Source organism: Helianthus annuus, chromosome 14, assembly GCF_002127325.2.
Source record: "Helianthus annuus cultivar XRQ/B chromosome 14, HanXRQr2.0-SUNRISE, whole genome shotgun sequence".
Lineage (NCBI taxonomy): Eukaryota > Viridiplantae > Streptophyta > Magnoliopsida > Asterales > Asteraceae > Helianthus > Helianthus annuus.
In genome coordinates this window covers 154,722,738-154,742,504 of record NC_035446.2, presented here as the reverse complement: position 1 = coordinate 154,742,504, position 19,767 = coordinate 154,722,738, and positions in this window count along the sequence as shown.

The window sequence follows — 19,767 nt, the reverse complement described above, 5'->3', positions numbered from 1 at the left end:
TACGCCTACACCCCGTGCTCTGGTCGTGGCCATCTCGTAAGATAATGCCAAGGATATCCGGGACACGGTCAATAACCCCCCAAAGCCTAAAGTAAGACAAGACTGTTTAAACGAGTCGCACAAGCTATTCAAGACTGTACACCCATAAGGCGCAGGACTTGTGCGCCCGATCAAGCGGTATTTTAAATACCGTACCCCAAGCCCGTATAGGGAAAATAAGTCAAAATGTATTTACCTGAGCAAGTATGTAACACAAACGGTGAGTGTGGTAGCTTTTACTGGGCCTCCTAATTTGGAACAAAGCTTTATAATTAACCTATTAGATTCCTAACGGGTCTTTTATTTAAGCCTAAGCTTTGACCGGTTAGTTTTAAGAATGATACGGTTTACGCACGATTAAGCGAAAGACCGGATAGAATGTGATTTAGACCCGACAAGTTTGAATACTTGTATAATATGGGTATACTAAATACATTCTGGATTTTGAAATAAAAATGATATCGTTTGACCCGTTTCGGTCAATTTACGCAAACTAGTTACGTAAACCGAACCGAACGCGAAAAGGGCGATACGGGTAGCCAAAAGAATCAAACGCAAGTTTCCTGATGTAATATGCTTTAAATATGATATAACATCAGTAAGTTATGTTCCATATTGCCCGGAATAAGTTTAAACTCGATTTATGCCTTAGAAGGGCATTTTGGTCATTTAAAAGATTGTAAAAGAGTTAATTTAGAAATCTGAGGTTCGGGTCTGGTTCATACAGAAGATATACTTAATTTAACATGTTATAACAGTAGGGTATGACCCATATATCAAATTTATCATTTAAAATCAAACTATGCACCGTAGGGGTATTTTAGTAAATTCACAAGGGCTAAAAATGCCAAAACTGGAAATCTGAGATCATATACTTATACTTACTGTTATTATATGAAAATATGCTAATTACATCAGTAGGTATAAGTCTTACATGTTTAAAACAAGTATAACGCTTACTATGCGCTTAAAACGCTAAATATGCGATTTAGAGCCGTTTCCGGGTTTATATATGAAAGCTGAGATTTTTATATTTCCAGAAGGCTCATAATAATTTATTTAACATTTGAAATCAGTAGAAAAAGGTTTCGGGTCAAAAGGATGTGTAAAACTCATTTTATGGCTTAAACGGTCAAAACCGACATAACCCGAAATAACTAGGCGATCTAGGATCCGTTCAGCCAAAAATTAATTAAAAATCATCAAAATTCCCAGAATATTATAATACATCAGTTGGTAAAAAGTTTTATACCAAAACGTGGCCAGAAATAGGTCATATGCGAAAAGGGCCGTTTATGTAAATTAAGAACATAGTTTTACGCTAATGGCCATAACTCAAAATCTGGACCACCAACTGATCCGAAATTTTCGGTGCAAGTTTATATATTAGAAATAAAGATTTCTACTCTTTCACTTTTCCAAAAATCACGTTTTATATCAAAAAGGGCAAAATAGTCAACTTTATGCATAAATCGGAAACATGCATTCGAATCGGCTAAGCATAGACTTAATCAACAAAAATTCCAGAAAGTTTTACCAAAATAAAAATGGTCAAAAATACTCTCCAATACAGATCTCAAACATGCATGTACGAATCCGAATCGATAGTCTACGAATTAGTCGTTTTATAGGACTTTCGGCTCCGATTCGTATTTATACTATAGATTGTCGAGTTGATCGTGGTAAAATACATTCTTATATTCATAATAAAGCTATCTATGAAGATCAAACAGATTGCATGTCATTTATTTTACCATTTAAGCTATTTTTCTCAAAAATCACTTCTGTTGACTTTTTAGAATCACGTTTGACTCGACAATTAGCATGCATGTAGTGGGATTCAGATAATACCCTTTAGAGGGTTTGTTTCCCACATAAATACCAACATATATCAGGTTTCAATTCGAGAAATGACTGATTGAAACTTGTTTAATCAGAAAGTCAAAGCTTATGAACAAACAGTTTGACTTTTAGCAATAATCAAAGCAAGAACGGATTAGAGGACGAATTAGAAGCTTACAAAGGTCCTATAGGTGCTTAGTGAACACTAGGATGCTGCCTTGACGTTCAGATTAGCTCCAGAAATGCCTTGAGAGTTCTTGAGAGTTTATGGTTTTTCTTTGTTACAACAAGTGCTCAAGAATGAAGGCTTTTGATCCAATTTATGGTGTAATCAGAGGTTGTAGAGGTTCACAGAGGTCCTAGGCATGCATGGGAGCTGATTGGAGCAAAAGGGAGGTGGAATGAGCTGGTATGCACTTCAATTTTGGACCAAGATTGCAATTTTCGTATTTTTCTGTTACTGGCAGTCCCATGCGGCCCGCTTGGGTCAGTCCAGGCGGGTCGCCTGACCTCCTGTTCAGCCAAACAAGTTTCCAACTTGGCAGCTTTGGTCCCTGAACTTGTATGCGATGTTTCGGCTGCTTTTCTTGACCCGTAAACCCCCAAACTTGGTTTTTAAGAACCTTGGGACATTTACCTACATGGTAATGTCCTCGGATAACTTTGCGCTCAACCGAAAAGCCATGAAATTCGACGTTGACGCTTTTAGTCCTTCAAGTACGGTTTTGGCCATAACTTTCTCATACGTTGACGAAACTTCACGAAATTTTAACCACATATTCTAGTGAGTATATTTTAGCTTCTCAAAGCTTCGGGTCTGCCAAAAGTTCACTCAGAGGTATAATTTAAACATGTTGACACTTTTGGCCCCTATAGTTTGAAATACTTCACTTTTGTGCGATTTCCGCGTCGTATGATCCATGAACCACCCGTTTAAGGTTATGAACATTATGTAGGGTTATCATAGAGTCTATTTATCCATTGTTGACACTTTGGACCCTTACGTTCCATAGTTTTCACTGTTTGTCACTTTTAGTCCCTCTAAAGTTCGTTTTCACATACCGGAACCTTATGACACGTGTTAAGACATTATTGGACGAAATTTTTCGAGGTGTTACATCCTCACCCCCTTAAAAGAAATCTCGTCCCCGAGATTTACTGAAACAAATGGGGATATTTTTCTTGCATCGTGGATTCCACTTCCCACGTGTATTCGGGACCTCTACGGGCATCCCATTTGACCTTAACAATAGGCACGTGCTTCCTTCGAAGCTTCTTTACCTGTCGATACTCAATCGACAAAGGTTTTTCCACAAATTTTAGACTTTCGTCTATGTGTATATCCGTATGCGGTATAACCAGTGAATCGTCAGCGAAACACTTCTTCAAATTACAGATATGGAACACATTATGAATAGCACTAAGCTCTTCAGGCAAGTTTAACTTGTAAGCGACTGACCCGACACGTTCGATGATCTCGAAAGGTCCTATGTATCTCGGGCTCAGCTTGCCTTTCTTTCCAAATCGCATTACACCCTTCCAGGGCGATACTTTAAGCAATACTTTTTCGCCTACATCGAAGTGAAAATCTTTGCGCTTAGGATCCGCATAACTTTTCTGCCTATCCCTGGCAACTTTCAAACGATCGCGAATTTGAACGATCTTGTCTGTCGTCTCAAAGACGATATCTGGTCCTGACAGTTGGACTTCTCCAACTTCTGCCCAACAAATGGGCGATCTACACTTTCTACCGTATAGGGCCTCAAAAGGCGCAGCCTTTATGCTGGAATGGTAGCTATTGTTGTAGGAAAATTCAATCAGTGGTAGGTTCTTATCCCAACTACCACCCAAGTCGATCGCACATGCACGAAGCATGTCTTCCAGAGTTTGAATAGTACGCTCACTCTGACCATCAGTCTGAGGATGATAAGCCGTACTAAAATTCAAACGAGTGCCCAACGATTGTTGGAAACTCTTCCAAAAATGTGACGTATATCTAGTATCTCTATCAGAGATAATAGATATAGGTATACCATGTAGCGCTACAATCTTATCGACGTATAATTGTGCTAACATATCTGAGCTATACGTCTCCTTGATGGGTAGAAAATGGGCTGACTTAGTCAGTCTGTCTACTATGACCCATATGGTATCATTTCCCTTTTTCGTCTTCGGCAACTTGGTGATAAAATCCATTGTCACCATTTCCCATTTCCATTTGGGAATTTCAGGTTGTTGAAGCAAACCTGACGGCTTCTGATGCTCGGCCTTGACTTGCGCACAAGTCAAGCATTTAGCTACATGCTCAGCTACTGACTTCTTCAAACCAATCCACCAGTAGTTTGCTTTCAAATCCTGGTACATCTTATCAGCTCCAGGATGAACTGAATATTTAGAGCTGTGGGCTTCCTGGAGGATAACATCCCGAAGTCCTCCATAAACTGGAACCCATATTCGTCCGTTTAGTCGTAGCATTCCATCTTTGTCGTGGGATAACTGCTCCTCAGTTACTCCCAACTTTTCTGCAGGATAGTTAGCTTCCAGCACAGCTTCCTTCTGTGCAGCTAACACCCTTTCATTCAAATTATTTCTTATCTCAATGCGCTTGGCATTGATTCTGAATGGCTTCACCCTTTCCTTTCTACTTAAGGCGTCGGCAACCACATTTGCCTTGCCTGGATGGTATCGTATCTCGCAGTCATAATCGTTTAAGGTTTCCATCCATCGCCTTTGTCGCATGTTCAATTCCTTCTAATTGAACAGATGCTGAAGACTCTTGTGGTCTGAATATATTATGCACTTGGTTCCATACAAGTAATGTCTCTATAACTTCAAAGCAAATACAACTGCACCCAATTCCAAATCGTGGGTGGTGTAGTTCTTCTCATGCACTTTGAGCTGTCGAGAAGCGTAGGCAATGACTTTGCCTTTCTGCATGAGTACACAGCCCATGCCAGTATGTGATGCATCACAATACACCACAAATTCATCTATACCATCGGGCAACGTCAATACTGGCGCATTGCTCAGCTTCTGCTTCAGAATGTCAAAGGATTCCTGCTGCTTAGGGCCCCAATCAAACTTAATCTTCTTACGGGTCAATGAGGTTAGGGGCGCAGCAATCCTTGAGAAGTTCTCGATGAATCTCCTATAATATCCTGCCAATCCGAGGAAACTGCGAATCTCAGTAGGAGTCTTCGGCTCCTGCCAATTCATGACTGCTTCTACTTTAGCGGGATCTACTTGGATACCACGCTCGCTTACTACATGTCCAAGGAACTGGACTTCTCGAAGCCAAAATTCACACTTCGAGAATTTGGCATAAAGCTTCTCTTGATGCAAAAGTTTGAGAATACAACGAAGGTGTTTCTCATGTTCAGCTTGGCTCTTCGAGTAGATAAGGATGTCGTCAATAAAGACAATGACGAATTTATCTAGATAAGGCTTGCAGACACGATTCATGAGATCCATGAATGCGGCTGGTGCGTTAGTGAGCCCAAACGGCATCACCAGGAACTCGTAATGTCCATAACGAGTCCTAAACGCTGTCTTGTGCACATCTTCTTCTTTGACTTTCAACTGATGATATCCTGACCTTAGGTCAGTCTTGGAGAAATAGCTTGCTCCTTGCAACTGATCGAACAGATCGTCGATCCTGGGTAACGGATATCTATTCTTGATAGTGACCTTGTTAAGCTCACGATAATCGATGCACAGACGCATCGAACCATCCTTCTTTTTAACGAACAAGATTGGCGCTCCCCAAGGAGATGAGCTTGGTCTAATAAAACCTTTAGCTAATAAATCATCCAACTGCGTCCTCAACTCCTTCATCTCCGTTGGTGCCAATCTATATGGCGCTCTTGCTACAGGTGCAGCGCCTGGAATGATATCTATCCGAAACTCTACTTGCCTATCTGGTGGCAAACCAGGTAGCTCTTCAGGGAAAACCTCAGGATATTCCGAAATAACAGGAATATCTTCAATCTTCGGCTTCGGCTCATCAATGGTAACTTGTGCCATATAAATGACACATCCTTTCTGCATGCATCTGGATGCCTTGAGCATGGACACTTGCTCAGGCAATCCATGCTGGGTATCTCCTTGAATAGTAAGTGACTCACCAGACGGAGTCTTCACTATCACCTGCTTTCTATTGCACAGAATCTGGGCTTGGTTACTCGACAACCAATCCATGCCTATTACTATATCGAATCCAGCTAGCTTAAAGGGAAGCAAGGATAACGGGAAGGAATGATTCCTAATGGATATAACACATCCATCTAGAACAGTCGAGGCGGTTTCTATGGTTCCATCGGCTAATTCCACCTCATATTTCACACTTAAGGTTTTAACAGGAAGGTTCAACAGTTTACAAAACTTATCATCTACAAACGACTTATCGGCTCCTGAATCAAACAAGACTCTAGCAAAAACATAATTTACAAGAAACGTACCGGTAATGACGTTGTCATCAAGGACTGCTTCCTTAGTGTCCATTCTGAAGACTCTCGCATTAGTCTTCTTCCCATCATCTGCTTTCTTCGCATTCTTTGGGTAGTTGGGCCGAATATGCCCTTTCTCGTTGCAACCGAAACAAGTTGCATCCTTCATTTTCTTGCAATCCACAGCTTTATGATCTGTGGACTTGCAGATCCCACAACGTTTCTCGAAAGACTGAGACTTAGACTCCTGCCTGCATCTCCCAAAGTGATGCCTCCTACAAACATTGCATTTGGGTTTCTCACCCGACTGACGATCTCCTTTCTTAGATCCCGACCCTTTTTGGTGGTCGTTGCTCCCTCTGTGTCGTTTCTCAGACCTTCGTGAGGTGTCATCCTCACGTTTCCTTTTGTTTTCTTCCGAGCTCTTCATAGCTCTTAGTCTGACGACATCTTGAGTGAGGGAGAGGGATAGATCAGCTACTGATCTAAATGTAGTAGGCCTTGAAGCCTTGACGCTTGCCTTTATCTCCGGTGCCAGACCCCCAATAAATCGAGCAATCCTACGCGGCTCCGGGGTCACCAGATAAGGCACTAACCGGGATAAGGTGTTGAACGTAGTAAGATACGCTTGACAATCGAGATTCTTCATAACTAGAGACACAAAATCCGATTCAATTCTCTCGACCTCATGCTGCGGACAGAAATTCTCCTTGATCAGTGCTACAAACTGATCCCATGTCATGTTATACAGAGCGGTCTTTCCAGTAGCTTGTAGAAGCGATTTCCACCATGCTAACGCGTCTCCCTTGAACGACTGGGACGCGTACTTCACAACATCCCTATCAGCACACCCGCTGATATCGACCACAGTATCCATCTCATCAATCCACGTCATACAATCGACGGCTCCCTTTTCCCCAGTGAAATCTCTGGGCTTGCAAGATACGAAGTATTTGTACGTACAGGACCTGCTGTGCGTATCATGGTTCATCTTAACTTCTTGCTTTGGGATGCTGCTGTGGTTGGAGGAGTGATTATCATCCTCAGCTTTCTTCGGCTCACTCTTTTTAGAGGGTGGCTTACTATGAGCCTCAGAATGAGTCTTGGGCTTCGCGTGCGTTTCTGTTCGGGTCCTACTCCGAGTACCACTAGATTCCCTGAATTGCCTATCCATAGCTTTGGCAACAGCGTTATCTATCAGTGCTTGCAACTCTGCACCGGTAACGTGAATCTTTGCATTATCTGAGTGTTCCCCAGAATGACTGTTGGTCTCCTCCGATTTGGCCATTGTAGCTTTAAGCTACAATAAAGGACAAGGTCTATTTAGAACCTAACAGTATCATCGTTCTAAACGATTTATTAACCATGGTATCAAGAACCTTAACAGTTAATTTGGTAAATTTCATTCAGGCTTTTAATAGCAATCAAGGAATGAAAAAATATATATTTTGGCACCATAGGCCTAGTCACATGGACAATTACTAAATTATAAATTTAGATTTTTATAGGATTATAAATTGTATAATTAAACAAATAATCCTTTACTAGACAGAGAGTCATAAACCACAACTGTCACTATATGACATAGTCATAACCCGTAGGTATCAAGTCATTAATAGACTTGTATACAGATAAAATCTGTAGATAATTTATTAAAAAAAAGGGTGGCTTGTGTGATTTTACAGGTCACGCTTAGCCAGGAATGTTAACAGGGAGTTGAATCTTTTCAACCAGGTTTTACCATCATGGCCAGGCCTGTTAATAAGGCATTCAAGCTAGGTTATACCTTACTAAGATTCTTATAAATGGCAAATCGAATAAAAATTGATATTTTCCATTATTTTAATATTATATTCATGCATATAAAAATGAGAATTTCCAATTAACCATTTCAAATTTCAAATAAAGTACTAGTACATATTTGCCCTAAACGGGACTTTAATTCAAATAACACAAATAACATGCCCGCGCAGGGGCTAAACAACTAACAACAACAACAAATAAAATAAAACAAACCCACGCAGGGGTTAACAGAACAACATACCCTCGCAGGGGTAGAATAAGGGAAAAATATACCCACGCAGGGGTAGAGTACAGAACAGATGTCCACGCAGGGACATGAGTAGAGAGATAACAATCAAAGGATCCAATGATCCTTCTTACTCTTACCCTTGAGTAAGTCAAACACCTTCTTGAACATACCACTGTTGCGTCGGCGATCAGCTCGCATCTCGTGTTGCAACTCACGTCGCATACTGTTAATCCCATGCAGGATTTCTTGAACCTGCGGCGGCGACATCATAGGCGCCGGTGGCGGTGGCTGATACTGCTGCGGCTGCGGTGGCTGTGGCTGCTGGTAACCCGGAGGGTAACCAAAAGTAGACTGCCCAGCAGTCCAAGTGTCTCCAAATGGACCACTAGGTGGGAGTGAGCTGTAGTTCACAGCTTACCAATAAGGGTCTCCTGTGTAATCATAACCCTGAGGGAAAACCTGCTCGAACGGGTTAAACTGAGCTGCGCTGGCATAAGCCGGAATCGGCTCTCCATAGTTCTGCGGCGGCAGAGGCGGGATCGGTACTGAAGTGACCTCCGATACGGGATGCTGAGACTCCCCCGTCTCGGACTCCTCGGGAAGAGGCGTGTAGCGGCTGCTACCAACATGTGGAGGGGTACCTATGCGAATCCCTCCGCGCGTAGACATACGCGCGTTCCTCCTTGGCCTCTGAGGCGGAGGAGGTAAAACTGGTGGCGGCGGTGGTGACGGAGTGATCACGTCACGCCATAGGGCCTCAGATAGGTCCTGCTGTAGAGGCGGCTGCTGCTGAAGCTGCTGCTGCTGAGAGTGGTGCTGCGAGTGCACCGGCGAACCATGGCGAGACTGGAGCATCGGAGAGTTGTGGCGGCTGGGGGTGTAATACCAATCGTACTGCTTAAATCTCTCCTGAAAGCTGTCCACACCATTGTAGGGTGATCCCCTAAATGGCGACCCATCCGATATCTCGATGGGATGGTTGGGCGTACCTGACGGTGGCAGAGAAGGGTCCGTGTCTTCATCGACTTCCATCTCGTGATCACCAGGAAAGTGGTCCTCTGGTCCGAGTGGGTTATGACCCACTGGCTCATCCACAAAAGCATCAGGGTTATATAAACCCTGGTAGACTGGTGCTGGATACTGGTGCGGTGACTGATGCAAAGGTATGTAAGATCCATGAGAACCATGGGGCCCATTCTCCGAGTGGGGCCCAAATGATTGGGGTAGTGATGGTGAAGTGCTCATAGACACCGAGTGTCTAGCCGGCTCGGCGAATGATCCCCAAAGATCATTGGCTGCAGTGTGGTGCGTAGCTGACGGAGCTCGCCTGTGGGAAGGCCCTGCCTCATGGTCGTGAGATGTAGCGAATCCTCCTCGACCTCTCATCCGTGGCGGCATTATGATCCTGTCAAAATTCAAACAAGTTGCACAACAGAATATATAAGACAAAGATAATAATAAAAATAAAATAAAATAAACGAAATGTTGAACATTTCCTAAGTTCTTTGTCTAGACTCGAAAATCGAGGATTGTGCAATTGTGTAACTGAGATTAAACACAAAAGACTAGTGTTTAATTCACTCAGCGTTGGCTCTGATACCAACCTGTCACACCCCGATTTCCACGTGTCACCGGTGGGCCCGGTGTGGGGTACAGTGACGTAGTTGGCATCGTCATAGGCAATCAACACAATATAATAATGCACAGCGGAAGCAGAATAGATACATTTCAACTTTAAATAAAGTGCAATAATAAATATCACAGTAGTTGAAACGGATCCACAGGCGGATCAAACAAAATAAGAATAAATAGTTCAACAGATATTTGTCGTCCGAGCTTGCGAGACTATAGTGGACGCTCTTAGGAAACAGCCAGCCTATTTTCGTATAGTACCTGCACTTAACCTTTTGGGAAAAATACGTCAGTTTACACTGGTAAATACAAATCGACTGACTCATTTTGAAAATGATTGAAAATTGATTTAAATGCACAAGGCATAAATATTTTTATTAACTTGGGATAATTATATAATATAAACTTGTGAACGATTTACATGCACTCGTATCTTTGGTGGCCCGGGATCTGCTGTCCGGGCTAAGAATTAAATGACACACCACATTAAAGAGTTATACACGTCGAGTGTACGCCTACACCCCGTGCTCTGGTCGTGGCCATCTCGTAAGATAATGCCAAGGATATCCGGGACACGGTCAATAACCCCCCAAAGCCTAAAGTAAGACAAGACTGTTTAAACGAGTCGCACAAGCTATTCAAGACTGTACACCCATAAGGCGCAGGACTTGTGCGCCCGATCAAGCGGTATTTTAAATACCGTACCCCAAGCCCGTATAGGGAAAATAAGTCAAAATGTATTTACCTGAGCAAGTATGTAACACAAACGGTGAGTGTGGTAGCTTTTACTGGGCCTCCTAATCTGGAACAAAGGTTTATAATTAACCTATTAGATTCCTAACGGGTCTTTTATTTAAGCCTAAGCTTTGACCGGTTAGTTTTAAGAATGATACGGTTTACGCACGATTAAGCGAAAGACCGGATAGAATGTGATTTAGACCCGACAAGTTTGAATACTTGTATAATATGGGTATACTAAATACATTCTGGATTTTGAAATAAAAATGATATCGTTTGACCCGTTTCGGTCAATTTACGCAAACTAGTTACGTAAACCGAACCGAACGCGAAAAGGGCGATACGGGTAGCCAAAAGAATCAAATGCAAGTTTCCTGATATAATATGCTTTAAATATGATATAACATCAGTAAGTTATGTTCCATATTGCCCGGAATAAGTTTAAACTCGATTTATGCCTTAGAAGGGCATTTTGGTCATTTAAAAGATTGTAAAAGAGTTAATTTAGAAATCTGAGGTTCGGGTCTGGTTCATACAGAAGATATACTTAATTTAACATGTTATAACAGTAGGGTATGACCCATATATCAAATTTATCATTTAAAATCAAACTATGCACCGTAGGGGTATTTTAGTAAATTCACAAGGGCTAAAAATGCCAAAACTGGAAATCTGAGATCATATACTTATACTTACTGTTATTATATGAAAATATGCTAATTACATCAGTAGGTATAAGTCTTACATGTTTAAAACAAGTATAACGCTTACTATGCGCTTAAAACGCTAAATATGCGATTTAGAGCCGTTTCCGGGTTTATATATGAAAGCTGAGATTTTTATATTTCCAGAAGGCTCATAATAATTTATTTAACATTTGAAATCAGTAGAAAAAGGTTTCGGGTCAAAAGGATGTGTAAAACTCATTTTATGGCTTAAACGGTCAAAACCGACATAACCCGAAATAACTAGGCGATCTAGGATCCGTTCAGCCAAAAATTAATTAAAAATCATCAAAATTCCCAGAATATTATAATACATCAGTTGGTAAAAAGTTTTATACCAAAACGTGGCCAGAAATAGGTCATATGCGAAAAGGGCCGTTTATGTAAATTAAGAACATAGTTTTACGCTAATGGCCATAACTCAAAATCTGGACCACCAACTGATCCGAAATTTTCGGTGCAAGTTTATATATTAGAAATAAAGATTTCTACTCTTTCACTTTTCCAAAAATCACGTTTTATATCAAAAAGGGCAAAATAGTCAACTTTATGCATAAATCGGAAACATGCATTCGAATCGGCTAAGCATAGACTTAATCAACAAAAATTCCAGAAAGTTTTACCAAAATAAAAATGGTCAAAAATACTCTCCAATACAGATCTCAAACATGCATGTACGAATCCGAATCGATAGTCTACGAATTAGTCGTTTTATAGGACTTTCGGCTCCGATTCGTATTTATACTATAGATTGTCGAGTTGATCGTGGTAAAATACATTCTTATATTCATAATAAAGCTATCTATGAAGATCAAACAGATTGCATGTCATTTATTTTACCATTTAAGCTATTTTTCTCAAAAATCACTTCTGTTGACTTTTTAGAATCACGTTTGACTCGACAATTAGCATGCATGTAGTGGGATTCAGATAATACCCTTTAGAGGGTTTGTTTCCCACATAAATACCAACATATATCAGGTTTCAATTCGAGAAATGACTGATTGAAACTTGTTTAATCAGAAAGTCAAAGCTTATGAACAAACAGTTTGACTTTTAGCAATAATCAAAGCAAGAACGGATTAGAGGACGAATTAGAAGCTTACAAAGGTCCTATAGGTGCTTAGTGAACACTAGGATGCTGCCTTGACGTTCAGATTAGCTCCAGAAATGCCTTGAGAGTTCTTGAGAGTTTATGGTTTTTCTTTGTTACAACAAGTGCTCAAGAATGAAGGCTTTTGATCCAATTTATGGTGTAATCAGAGGTTGTAGAGGTTCACAGAGGTCCTAGGCATGCATGGGAGCTGATTGGAGCAAAAGGGAGGTGGAATGAGCTGGTATGCACTTCAATTTTGGACCAAGATTGCAATTTTCGTATTTTTCTGTTACTGGCAGTCCCATGCGGCCCGCTTGGGTCAGTCCAGGCGGGTCGCCTGACCTCCTGTTCAGCCAAACAAGTTTCCAACTTGGCAGCTTTGGTCCCTGAACTTGTATGCGATGTTTCGGCTGCTTTTCTTGACCCGTAAACCCCCAAACTTGGTTTTTAAGAACCTTGGGACATTTACCTACATGGTAATGTCCTCGGATAACTTTGCGCTCAACCGAAAAGCCATGAAATTCGACGTTGACGCTTTTAGTCCTTCAAGTACGGTTTTGGCCATAACTTTCTCCTACGTTGACGAAACTTCACGAAATTTTAACCACATATTCTAGTGAGTATATTTTAGCTTCTCAAAGCTTCGGGTCTGCCAAAAGTTCACTCAGAGGTATAATTTAAACATGTTGACACTTTTGGCCCCTATAGTTTGAAATACTTCACTTTTGTGCGATTTCCGCGTCGTATGATCCATGAACCACCCGTTTAAGGTTATGAACATTATGTAGGGTTATCATAGAGTCTATTTATCCATTGTTGACACTTTGGACCCTTACGTTCCATAGTTTTCACTGTTTGTCACTTTTAGTCCCTCTAAAGTTCGTTTTCACATACCGGAACCTTATGACATGTGTCAAGACATTATTGGACGAAATTTTTCGAGGTGTTACAAAAGGATCAAGAAAATCCTCAGCCCACAAGAAAGTCTACTATAAAGGTCAGACAACCCAAAATCACACCTCCCAAATCCATAAAACAAACTCCCAAACCTTCCAAAAGCTCCACACATCAATCTTCCAAACCAACAGGTGTTAAAACACCTATTGTATCAACAGCTGTTGATACTTCAGTGGTTTCAACATCTGTTACCCAACCAACTACCACCACTACCATTTCAACACACACTACATCCACTGCCTTATCACCATTACCAAAAATCACTTCACCACCACCAATACCACCTGCCAAAAGGCAGAAGACAACAGTTGACACATCATCTGTGGTATGGAAACAGTGGTTGAAACACCAGTTGTTTCAACAGCTGTTAGTCAGACACACACCATCACTACTCAACACCACAAACAAAACCATCATCACAAAAATCACCACCTACCTTAAAGTAAAAGACAACTGTTGATACATCAACAGTTGTAGTGACAACAGTGGTTGAGACACCAGTTGTTTCAACAACTGTTAGTCAGTTACCTACCACTTCAAACAATCCTTCCCAAGCCATAATTCCTTTTGCTCCAAAACCTCAAACAGAAACATTTCCTCCTGAAAATGTGTATGCTAGAAGAAAAAAGTTTCAAGTGTATGATGATGACATACCAGCACCTGATCCTGTTTCATCTGTACCTTACAAAATCACCAAACCTGAATCTTTCATTCATCCAAAGTTGGTCAACCCAATCAAAGATCCAATAGCTCTTCAAGGATATGACTCTGCAGATAGTACACCAGTAGCTGCCAGTTATCCACTGGAACTGCATGTAGTAAAGAATGAAATGAGGCAGTTCTACACAGTGGATGATCCTTCAAAAAGGAAATTCCCTTCTCTGCTTGGTTTTAGAGATCCAAAAAACATGGATGGATATGTAAAACTAAAAGCTAGACAAGCTGAAATAAGAGCTAGACTTGAATGCCAAGGAGAAAATGATAATGTGGTTTCAAGTCATTATCAGTTTTTACTCACCAAAGTCAAGCTCCTGGAAGACTATGCTAGATATTTGAATAAAGAAATGTCAAATTTACCACCAGAAGTTGGCCTGCAAAAGGATATGAGAAAAGACATTCTGGCACTAATCACGAGTGAGAAGTTCTACCCTGCCAAGGAAGAACAATTCCAAGATTGGCCATTTGTTGCTCTTAAGACAGAACTCAATAGAATTGAAAGAACAAAAAGAGATCCAAGCATGAAAAGGTCAGCACCAAACTGGTGTAAATACAAAAAGGCTATTGATGATCTTACCTTGGAGTATAAAAGAAAGAAACAAGAGTTGGTTGATGCAAAGGTTGGAACTGCCAAGGCCATAGCAAAATGGACAAAGTAGTACACTGATGAAGCTTATGAAAGGCTGAGAAAAAGGAGAGAAACAGATCCTAGCCTTCCAAAGAAGCCTGATTACAAAACCACTGACAAGTCAAAGAAGCAGGTCCACACTTCTGAACCACTGTTCACATCATCAGATACCTCTGTCATTATGTTAAACCAAAGAAAGAGACAAAAGCTGACTGATGCAGAAGAGAAAAAGCAAGAAGTTGTTTATTTTAAAGAGGCCATCAAGAGAATGGCACTTGAAGATGACAGCTCAGCAAAAGCTGACTGATGCAGAAGATTTTCAATAATGAATGGTTTTGGCATCATCTGTTCCAGGGGGAGATTGTTGGGGTTGAACCCTACAGAGGAACAGATGATAAACGCCAAAACTGGTTCTGTACAACAAGATCCACAATAAGCAGTGTTTACACTAAGCTTTCCCCTTGACAGTGGCTCCAACATCTGATATACTCTAAGTATTGGTCTTGTAAACAACTGTTAAGTCAAAGCACTGATGAAGCATAAAGATTAAAGCTCAAACTACTGATGGGATCCAAGCACTGTTGAAGATCAAAGCACTATCCATTCAAGGTCTGATCACCCTTTGAAGAAAGCACTGATGCTCAACATGTTATCTTGTTATACCAAACGCTTCCGCTAGCTTATTCGCATCTTTTTGGTCCATGACTTGTTATCTTGTCCAACTTTGTTAGTAGTCGTACATTTGTAAAACTTGTTGTCTTTGTTTGTGGTGGTTTTATGTCAAACGGATCGTAGAATGTTATTTAATGGACCCAGTTAAAAACAGGGGGCATGTTCGTTTTTCGAACGGGTCATGCCCAATTTTTGTAAAAATTTTAATTATGTATCAAAGTTGGTATTTTTGATGTCTATTAAATTACTCTAGTAAGTAATTTTATAATTACGGAAAAGCGGACCTTACAACGCCCCATTTACCGACAAATTAGTACTCAGAGGAATCACATAAACAAATTACCGAAGGAACTAGGAAAGTATAAGCCAATATGAGGTAGTCCATTGGGCAATGAGGATTAATTAATTGATGTAATATTGTAGGAGTAAGGTTTGCCAATAAATAAAAAAATTATATGAAATTATAAAACCCTTATATTCTGAAGTATACCCCTAATATAGTTTGACAATTGATATTAGTCTAAAAAAAAATGTATGAAAGTATAAAACCCTTATATTCTGAAGTATAGTCACCCCTAATATAGTTTTACAATTAATATTAGTCTAGAGTGTATCAACAATGTAGAAATAGAAATAGTATTCTTATTATTAATTTAAATCGTATATTACCCGCAACTTCGATTCATAGCGACCATTTATGACATATTTAAACATATTATAATTTTTTAATTGAATAAAATCCTATTATTAGCCTCTTAAAAAAAGTAACAATTAGCTTTTATAATTAGCCATGGTTTTGTGTAGAATAGTACATTTTAGTGCACTCACATTGACTTGGCTCTGCCTTTATAAAGAAACACAAATATGAAATAAAGAAAGAAAGAAACTAAAGTGACCATTAACTTTTTTTTTCTTCTAATAAAAAAGTGGCCATCACTTTCGTACATGAATTGTTTTCTATTGTTAGGGAAAGACTTTGGATCCACGTCCGGCGAGGCAGCACATTAAACAAGACACCTCACGTAAAAAAGCTCTATATAGTTTAAAATTGATTATATAGATATATGTATATTGTTAAATTTTGAATTATACATATATGTATATAGTTAATTTTAAACTATACATATATGTATATTACGAAACACTTAGTAAAAATATGTGACACAGAATGTTTCTCAAGTTTCTCAATTAGCTTAGTGTTTCTCAAACGATCTTAACCCTATATACACACACCACACATAGACACGGATATATGCACACACTAAAATTTTATGTAAAAACACACACAAGAAATTCAAATACCTTTTTTTATATATCAGCGGTTTATATTTTTTTTAATTTGTACGTACTTTTCAGATACACATATGTAGATTCATCATCATCATCATCATACTCATACTTATGAAATCATCATCATACATATGTAAACTAATTTGTCATTTTTTTAACTTTATACCGTTTTATTATTTTTTTATATACATAACATACGGATGTGTATGCAATAAAGACAACATTTTATAAAATTATGAACAGCTGATTGCAATAACGACAACATTTTATAAAATTATGAACAACTGATTAATAAATGAAACAACTTAATTTTTTATTGTTCTCTAATTAATAATTCATTTCTTTATGAGTAAAAGAATAAATTTATTTGAACTTATTTTATGCTCGGTTATCAAATGAGTATGCTAATAAATTTGATAAATATAAAAGTTTAAATGGTCTATTGGCTTGCATATATATGATCATGAATTTCTAACAATAATCGTTTAATAATGATTATATTAATGATTTTCAAGATTATAACTCCTGTTAATTTTGCTTGTTTAGGTTTTTATTGAATGTCAAATCTAATTCCTACTATAAATTACACCCTTGATTAGGTTTTAACTTAGAACGAGTTAAAGCATACCCGCGCGTTGCAGCGGGATGTTGATTATGAACATCTTTATCATCACTATATATGAGTCTATTAGATGTGAAATATTTTAATTTTGCTTTATCCCCATCCCTATTGATGAAAAATCACTCAAATAAGTTTTTTGTCAGTTGTAATTCAACAATCCTTCAACACCTTTGAAATTGGGGCAAAACACAGGGTAAGGATAATGTAAAAAGGGCCTAAAGTGTGAGAAGTGTATTATAACACTATATATAATACTATATAACACCATATAAACACCGTATAACAATATGTAACACCGTATAATACCACATAACACTATGTAACACTATATAACATTATATAACAAATATAACACTATACATCTATCATAGACATGCTATCAGACAACCTATAGTGTTATATTTGTTATATAATGATATATAGTGTTACATAGTGTTATATGGTATTATATGGTGTTACATATTGTTATACGGTGTTTATATGTTGTTATATAGTATTATATATAGTGTTATAATACACTTCTCACACTTTGAACACTTTTTAGAGGATCCTCTACCCAAAACACATACTCCTCAATAAATTCATCAATATATCATCATATTTTTGATGAGTATGATTTCCTTCTTGAACACCCGCCATCTCTATTCAATAATTTCAAAACACCTGAGCTACCAAACAGATCTAACAAAACTATTCTAATTCCTCCGACAATAGTTGTCATCATCCATAAATACATAAATATACAACACGAAACCAATGTCAACGTTACTTCATGACATATACAACAAAAGATATCAACATGAGGAACACCTTATAACACAACTGACTGATAACTTACACAAAATCATATCTATTTGCAATACACTAAAGATTCAATCATCTTTCATCACAACTACAAAAATGAAACCTTCATGAAAGACTAATTTAATAAATTCAAAATATAAATGCAAAAAACTACTTATTAGATCCAACAAATCTATTCTAATTCCTACAACAACATTTTTTTTGTCATCATCCATAAATACATGAACATCCCACACAAAATCGATATCAACATAACTCCATAATACACTGTTAAAAGTCAACATGACCAACACAATTGACTGCATACAAAAACTTAAAAAAAGATTTGTAAAAAAATTCAAGCATACAAATGTGTGAATCAATTAAATTCTAAGGAACAAATACTAAGAAATTCAAGTATATAAATGTACGAATAAATTAAATTCAATGGAACCAAGAAGAATAGGTACTTGATAAATGGCGGTGGAACGACGTGAATGGCGTTTGTGAGAATGAAGATGGTGAGTATTCAATAATTAACATATGATAAAAGTACCCTTTGGAAGAGGTGTGTGCATGGTATGGCAACCTTTTAAATAGTCACCACTATTTAACCATCATGATGGTTCATATTTATATATGTGATTTAGCAAACCATCGCATCCATTTGAAGAGCATTAATTATACATGTTAATTTGTTGTCCATTTGATCAACAAACCAACGCATCTCCTTGAATACATTATAAAAAGACATTATTAACTTGCTAGCACTTAATTTAAATATACAGATATAAATGAAGATATAGCACTTAAGTTATTTCACCCTGCATGAACCAAGGAAATTGTAATTGTTTCAAACCAGAAATTGAAATTGCGTGAACAGATTGGTCATACAATCAATCGAATGAAATTTGTAATTTGTATAATGTTAACTTAATTCTCATACAGGTCAAGTTATTCTACAAAGGCTTCTAATTGTAAGAAGTGTAAGAAGGATTTATAGAGTGACAAGTGTCCAATAACCTAAAACTAAACCCATTACATCACCACCAAAAACCTAAACACCCACCCCCACCCCACCCCACCACCACCCAAAAACCTAACCCCCCCCCCCCCACCAAAAAACCTAAACCCCCCACCCACCCACCCACCCACCCCCCCCCCCCCCGGCAAAAAAAAAAAAAAAAACTATACCTCACCAAAAAACCCCCAAAAAACCTAAACCCCCCCCACCCCACAAAAACCTACCCCCCCCCCACCCCAAAAAAAAAACCTAAAAAAAAATCTAAAAAAAACTAAACACCCACCCCCACCCCCACCCCCACCCAAAAACCTAAACCCCCACCCTCTCGGCAAAAAAAAAAAATTTTTTTTTTTTTAGGGTGGGTGATGTGGGGGGGAGGGGGGGGTTAGGTTTTTGGTGGTGGTGGACGTTTAAGGTTTTTTTTTTTTTTTTTGTAGTGGGTTTAGTTTTAGGTTATTGGACACTTGTCACTCTATAAATCCTTCTTACACTTCTTACAATTAGGATCCTTTGTATTTGATCCTA